Consider the following 8,322-nt stretch of genomic DNA (forward strand, 5'->3'; position numbering starts at 1 on the left):
GCGGGGCGTGTAAAATCCTTGGCAGCGAGTTACGAAGATAGCATCGGCGCGGAGAATATAATTGAACGTGGAGTGTAAAGGGGTTCCGCGTGCGCAAAGGCACGATGATGGAAAAAGAAGAAAATATAGCGTAAAAGAGACAGCGACAGAGACAGCGGAGGACAGGAGAGGAGAGAAGAGGAGATGAGGGACTCGCCTTTTAAAAGGGGCACGAAAACGATGTCTCGTTGCTCTCGAAAAAGCCGAGTGAGTGGCAACCTCGACGACGACGATAATGATTTATTAATAAGGCCGGGATGGCCGGGGACAAGTATAAGATCTCAAAGGGGGAAAAAAAGCCTGTCTCCTTCCCCTTCGTCTTTCTTTCTCTCTCTCCTCGAGGGGCAAAGTTGTCTTTGTGCCCGGTCGCTGGCACGTTTCCTTCCTTTTTGCCGCGGCGACACGGCGCACTAGGTCGATGGAACAGGACGGCGAAGAGGAGATAAAAGAGGACGAGGAACGCCCCGAGCTTTCTGATTCCCTGCTGCACACTCGACAGACGTCTTACACGCCCCCGTCAACGGTTAACTTCATATTTGTTGACGGCACGGACGAATAATGCGAATAGTCTGGCCGCGGCTCAACGCTCACCCCAGCCGGGACTACTTGCCCAGATGAGCGTAGTTTTTAGCCAATCTTGATTGTGTCGTTGAGACACGCTTCGCTGATTCCAGACTCGCGTTGCAGGATCCTGTCGACTTGACGCTTTTAAACGGTTCAAATTTTTAGATAATTTATCGTTCGAACGCCGGATAGGTTATGGTTGTATGTAAATTCTTGTTTCGTTCCTAGTGACCACTCGATCCTGGATTAAGAACGATGTTCGCCAATTTGCATTTGAATTTTTGTTAATGCTTCGAGCTCTGGAATGATTTATCGTTTACACGGACAAATGAAATACGTAGATTGCGTGAGATTTGTAATTCGTTGACGAAGATCGTGGTTGAAAAACATGGTCGATTAAGTCGATTAGATTCGTTGAGTGGTTGGATCTTTCGTAGGTAATTTCTCGTTTAAGTACGAAGTGAATATTTCAATATTTTAATAATCTGTTGGAAGATGATACTTTGAAATATATTATAGACTACCAGGCTAAATATTGGACTCTTTGGAGTTTAAAAATTGAACTCCTTGGAATTTATAGCGACTGAATTTTGTTTCTTAAAAGTAGGATGAGTAGACTAAGGACACTTGCTGCGTACGAGAGACTAATTATTAACCAGTTCGGTACAGCTTTTAGCGACCCTCGACACGAACAGCGCAGTTTTTTTAGAAATTCTTGACTCACTTTCCGAGACCAAGCGACTCGGTTATTGTTGCAGAACAAGTGGCATCTTAAGATGTTATTGATCCATACAAATTGAACGCTCTTCTCATCGAGATATCTGAATTTAGCTCGTATAAATACTTTAATATTCTGATGTAAGTAGAGTTTCTCGAATCTCGAAACACCATTTGTTATACTTTTACTTAGAAAAAGACGCTACACGCGAAATTGCTCTCTCGACAGAAATTAGAGGCTCCGTGTTATCTGTCTCGGGTACGATCGATCACTGAAAGCCGCATTTTCTGCTTCGTGGCGTATTTAAATTTAGCTTTTTAAGCTCGAACGACGAACACAGGAGACCACATTATCCCAGAGTAATTATTTTACACAACACCTAAACATAAAATCAATCTTTAAATATTCTTGTTTGTTAATAGAACTCGCAGCTATAAACCGAATGAACGTTTTCAAAAATTGTTCACCGCGAGGGATGCGAAAATTCGATAAAAATATCCAATGTAATATATACAAGCATATATATACAATTAATCAACAAAACAGTGTTAATAGCAAAAAATAAAAACTCTCATCTAAATGATGGATGTTATTCTCGCAGCAGAGTCCTAATCACTTCATCGCGCGCTAAAATATTAAACGGAGTTTTCAACAGAGCAGCGTGGAATTTTCACCGGTTTTGAAATATACATTGAAATTGAAAGGCAGTCGGCTAGTTTGCGTGCAGTTCCGCTTCGGCACCACAAAGACTTTTAATAAAGAGGCACACGTTAGAAGCGGGCCTGCGTTCTCTCTTGCCACGAGAGCTTCGTTTTTCACAACTAATTGACTCGCGCCACTTCGCTTTTAATTATCTCGACTCAATCTCCCTTTTTCGTCGTAAACACCGTGCGTGCGAGCACGCGGCCATTTCCCCTCGAATTAAATACGAATGCGTCAAAGCACAGGACCGAACACGAGAGCAACTATGATCGCGAAGAGTACGTGGTTAAGAATTACTTAATTTTCTATAATATTTTCCATGGATACCGAGACAATGTATTTTACGTACGACATCTTGAACCGACTGTCAGCTTCACGATTCTTTGATGTTACGAATGTTTGTGAAATTCGTGAAAGTTGTCGCTCGTGAGATGGCACCAAAGGGATATTGTTCTTCGAGAGTGGAGAAGTGCTCGACGAGTTCGCCTTATTCTCCTTCCATCTCGTCCAACTTACATGTAGAGTGGCGGTAAATCTTACGACCTCGTTGGATCGATTTCATCTGAAATTCGTCTGCAGATACGAGACAAGGATCCGGGCATTTGTCGAAATTCGATGATTTTGAAAAATTGAGAGAACAATTTGCAGGTGAATATATACGATCAGTTTACGGTGTACGAGGATTGTTCGAGGACGAAAGTAATCCACAGGAACCAAAGACGAAGAAGAGGTATTGATGCAAAATTTTTAAAAGGAAAAAATTTGTAATATATGGAAATAAAAAGTTGGGAATTAAAAACTGCAAAAGTTGGATATTGAAAGTTAGAAACATGGCGAATTGGAAATTATAGTAAGCGAGAAATGGGAGATAAGAATTGGGAATTGGGAATTAAGAATTCCAAGTTGGGAATTACAAAAATTCTGAATTGAAAATGCTAAAAATTATGAATCGCAAATTATAAAAATTGTAAAATACAGCGATGATTATATCATCGAAGCTTCATAACTGTTACAAATTTTTTTACGATCTTTTATTACCGATAATTTCCTCTCCGAAAAATTTAAAATACCACAATTCATGTTCCATAAACGTCGAACAAAGATACATAATTAACAAGCTGATATAACGTTTTCGATACTTTTCGCTTATAAAGCCAGAATAAAAGAAGTAAAAGGAAAAAAGTGGGAGAGAAAGAAAAAATTGCACGGTCAGGATAAAGAAGGGCATTTTAATATACGGCTACGAAAATATGCAAAGTGTGGAGATACAGTGAATAAAAGTGCGGTGTTTCCTGAACAAACGGAAATTAATTAGCAAAAATACACGAAGGGAATTCGCGTTGTGGATAGGAATATCGCATGAACGGAGCTGCGGGGCGACGATAACGTCGATCTGGTTCACGTGCAATTAAATCATATGCGTGAAAATAAATTTAACGATTCGTATTATGGCCGATGCCTGATTAAACGCATCATCGGTGAGAAAAAGATAAATTCTGGTGTCGCGTGCGAACGCCGGATGAATTTATCGAGAAGGAATTACGCGCTCCCTGGAGAAATACTCGAATAAAATATATTCATTTGGTTGGCGTTATTTATCGTACTTTAATTGCATTATTATTCTGTTTATACGAGTGAAATTAATCATTCAGGTTCCTTTGTTAGCTGTTGAGAATTGTTGGAAGTTGTAATAGTTGGATTGCGACCGACACAATGGTAGATTACTTGTAATAGTGTAGCAGTTGATCAAGTAATAATAGCATGGTAGTTGACGAAAGTTCAAACAGAACAGCGATTATGTTCATTTGCGGTAAGAACAGTTTGAATTGTCTTTAAATAGAACAATTAAAATTCTACCAATATGTAGGAAGAGAGATTGACTTTAGACATTTTTGCAGAAATACTTGATATACAACTGCCATAGAAATTTATATCGAAAGGCTAAGAAACGTAGAATACGATTTTATGAGAATTTATATTCTTGATTTTGTTGGATCACAGAGTTACACGAGCGTTGAATAAGTGAGATTAATTTATGGCTCGGATCGCGAGATCAAGCGGCGGAAATATCGACACGCGTTACCAGTGAAAAGCACGCGAGGCTATATCATGCAAGACAAGACCCTCTATTATACGTCTATGATAGCTCTGTGTGACACCCGGTAATTTGAGTGTCCATTCTCTGTGAAACTCGAACCGCATTGTTTAGGACATCAAGCGGAAATGAGATTCTAATACCGACTGATCACTTTTTCCGCCTCTGGCGATATCTCGTTTCGGTGTTTAAACGTAACTACTTGATCATAAACAACGGTCAAACGCAATTACGTCGGGTCGTATGCGTTCGCAGGAAACGCCCGTATAAACGTCGATTAGAATTTTTATCGCGGAGCCTGCTATTTTCTAAGAAAGTCAATTTCGTTCTTTTTATTTTCGTTCTCCGAATTTAGCTTGGAAATTTCTGAAAAATTAACTTTCATATTTCTCTGTATACGTTTCGCGATCTTGAAATTTGGCTTCTCTTCAAACTAGGATTTGTCCTTTTTACAGTTTGTAGGATTTTCGTTTTACAACTTGAAACTCTTTTAAAAATTGCTTTCGATGTTTTCGTACAATCTTTATGATTTCTAGTTTGACATTTGATAATCCATGGAACTTGATATTTTGCATTTTCCATGCAGCTCGGGGAAAATTCTTTTTAGCACTTGTAATCAACAATATATAGGATGTCCGGGGTGAAAAAGCGGCGGAAGAGTCCGATAGAAGTAGAACAATCGATTCGTTGCTGCTGATACCGCAAATTGAGTTCATCTGCCATCGCTTCTACATGGTTTTCCACCAAGGGAACGCTCGAATTACAATGTTCTCGCGATCCATGGTCGCAGCAATAACTTCCGCGAAACGAGAAAGTTGCGTTTCACTCGATTTCTATTGGTGTTGTTAGGATGTTTGTCCTGCGATAGTCGTCCAACTATCTTCGATGCTCTCGACGAACGTGAATTGACTTTTTCCTCGTGAAACTTATGCGAAGTCATCGAAACGATTCAGATAGATATCCATAGGAAAAGAAACAACTCGAATACTTGGAAAGGAATTTGTAGTATACGAATAATTTATACGAATAATTATAATAAATAATAGTAAAAGAAGCGAGTTTCGAGATACTTCAATCACGCTGTCGCGTCATCTGCATTTGACAGAATCTTTAACGCACGTCACAGAAATGAAAGTACACCGAAACCTGGCAAGACAACCGCGATGACAGCGCGAAGAGATACCGAGAATGGAAAAAATGAGTTTGAAACCAGCCAGGAAAGCCAGCTGATTTTTTCTGAGAGAGAAACCACTCGGCGAGGACAATTAGCATAATAAACGAAGTCGCGAATAAAAGAGGGCCGTGACCAACGACGTAGTCGGTCTCGTGATTAGGACAACAAAGAGTGGCGGGTATGGCTTATCTGGTGGGCGAAATGTCAATTAACGCCGAGTCAGTGGTAGCTTGTGAAGCGTCGGTCGACGATAGAGAAGCTGGTTTTCGTGCCAGGAAGCTTCGAACTCGCGCCACGTCTCGTTTTTTTACAGTCGTTCGTTAGCTACTGGCTGCCTCGACTCGCGACTTCGCCAGAGTCAAAACGTATCTCTTTCCTATTTCCTTTTCCTCTTTCCTATTTTCTTCATTTTTCTATTTCTCGAATCTACTCGAAATTAGCTTAATTTCGTCTGCTCCACCTGATTTTGACGGATGGTTAAGTTTATTCCAGGCGAGAACTAGGTTGCGTATCGCGAGCTTGCGGATGTCGCGAGAGGAAGTGCTTAGAAGATTTCGAGGGGCGTGTTGAAGGAGCTCTTGCACTCTGAGAATCGTATGTTAGAAACAGGGTAGACATTGAATTTGGATGGTAGGGAAACGTGATGGGAAGGTTTGTAGGGATTGCAGGAATTATAGTGAAAGTGGTGGTTGCGATTAAAATGGCTGCTTGCAGGTTGGTTGTGTTATGCAGGTGTCGAAAATAGTTCGATGACGAGATTTACAAGCGAATAAAATTCTGTAGTTGAATTGCAAAATCACTTCGCAGCAAACTTTTTACGAAATTTCAAATCGTTTGACGAAACAAGAGCGTTCTTTTATTGTTTAATTATAATTAAAAACTGTATTTAATTTTCTGATCTAAATATAGCAAAGTATAGCCAAGTATAGCAAAGTTTAAGTTATGTGTTACAAGGAAGCATCGAAAGGACGATGTTCTTTCAAACGAAAGATTTATTTGATCTACTTCATCAATTAAAGTACTCATTTACGTGGGTATTGGTGAACTATACCTTTCAGTCCATTGACGCTTCTCCTTGATGTGGTCGCGGCCCTAGCAGTCGCCACCAAAGGATTTCCCTTTGAAATTCCTGTTAAGTTAGCTTCAGACTGGTAATCGATTCCTTCACTTACAGAGTGTCTTATTGTACTCGGTGAATAATCGAATAGAAAGTCCTTTACGGAACGCGATTATAAAAAAAATCTACCTTCTAATTTCGCTTGACATTCATTTTTCAAATTAATCAACATTTTCATTAATAACTTAATAGAAAAAGCTAAAAATGTTATATAGAAAAATATATATATAAATAAATGTTAATATAGTCTCGTAAATAATCGAAATTTTTTTCATTTTATTCTCCAACTACTTCGCTCCGCCATTTCGTTCGCCTCGTATGTTTCAACCTCCATCATTCCCTTCCTACATGACTTAGAGCATTATTTCTTGCATTTTTATTTATTTCCCGAGTGAACCATCTACCATGCCAAGATTCAGAAGGAATCCTCTACGATAAGAGAATTCGAATTAATTTTCTCAGCGGTCAGTGACAACGGGGTCAGCGCCGCTTGGTTCCCATGTATCGTTCCCTATGCAATAAAATAATTTCAATTGCAAATACACGACGCGGTCGCGTCGTATGAAATTTAAATAGGACAATTAGCCCGCGCGTTACGCTTTTCTTTTTCTTCACGGTACGGGTAACGCTTCTTCTCGCCCTGGAGGACGCGCATCCCCGAACGAACACACCGCATTAATTATTCATATCAGTTGCACGCCTGAGAATAACGCTCTCCTGGACCGTGCCTTTTCCTTTTTCTCTCTTTTTCTGCCTCCAGTTTCGTCGTTTCTCTTTGCCGCCGTATAACGTATTTCTCAGCGGAGGTCGTTTCGTGAACGGACGCTTAATAAGGATGATCTTTCGAGAATTTCGTTCATGGATGCATAAATTGACGGCATAATTAGTGAATTAATAGTAAAGAGCGCTCGGGCATAGTTGAAAAGACTAGAGTTCCTACGGAGAAATTTTTCCTTCCTTTCTGAGAAAAATCCTAGAGATAGCTGTAAGAGGGGTTTTAATATATCATGAAATCACAAATAGAGAGATTAAGAATATAGTATATTCAAATCGGGCACGTAATTGGACAGAAAGGAACTTCGTTATTCAATTTGAAAAATTCATCATTTGTAGTATTATATTCGAGAAAAGTTGGAGGATATTAAATTCGCAAAAGATCCGCGAAAGGAGTATACGGATCGACCACTTGACGGCAAAATATATGAGATAAGTTAAAGATGAATCCAGGAAGTACATGAATGTCTGCCTTCTCCTAATTGCACGGTTCAAAGGGTCTGCTTCTAATGTCGAGCTACTTACGTCCGTGAAACGCTCTATATGGAAGTAATAAGGAGCTTACGGATCAGTGAGTCTTCGGTTACAAAAGCCATATCGATCAAACGGACGGGAAAAGTCGAATGGTTCTTCGTTGGATTCGGATCGTGGAATCGTCGGATTCTTGGATGTGATTCAATCCCAAAGTAGCCAGATATTTTTCACTGGAGGGAGAATATGGAAACTTCAAAGCAAAATATGAACGGACACAAGGAATATTGATGAATGGCCATGGAACGCGTTTGATACAGAACGGGTGTTAGAAAAACAAAAAGAATTTTTGATAGAAAGGATCGATGGAATATTTCGAAAGCTTTTGGACGAGTCGAATATTGAAAATTTTATTTGACTTATCGATTTTTAAGATGTAATTGACAGTTCATATCTTACTTTAAACGGTTAATTTCATTATAAAGCTACGGAAACTGTACGAACTCAAGACATGTTAGTATACAAAATTCGTTCTTACAAGAAATTCAAATACATGTTCTTCAACTACTCTGGAATTAAAAACATCCTTAAGCAGCATCTCTAAGCTACTGTATCTCTTAACCTTACTTTCACATTTAAACTCATTATTCCTTTAAAAGCAACCGTAA

At 39.4% G+C, this 8,322-nt stretch overlaps 1 long non-coding RNA gene across 1 annotated transcript in view; it reads left to right on the forward strand.

Annotated features, from left to right (window-relative positions):
* Positions 1 to 6,070, forward strand: part of LOC117152431 — an 18,530-nt gene extending 12,460 nt beyond the window's left edge. The window contains exons 2-3 of the long non-coding RNA XR_004462816.1: positions 5,790 to 5,795; positions 6,059 to 6,070. This is a non-coding gene — a long non-coding RNA (uncharacterized LOC117152431). The remainder of the gene's footprint in view (positions 1 to 5,789; positions 5,796 to 6,058) is intronic.
* Positions 6,071 to 8,322: the final 2,252 nt, after the last annotated feature.

This window comes from Bombus impatiens, unplaced genomic scaffold (assembly GCF_000188095.3).
Source record: "Bombus impatiens unplaced genomic scaffold, BIMP_2.2 scf_0051, whole genome shotgun sequence".
NCBI classification, from domain to species: domain Eukaryota; kingdom Metazoa; phylum Arthropoda; class Insecta; order Hymenoptera; family Apidae; genus Bombus; species Bombus impatiens.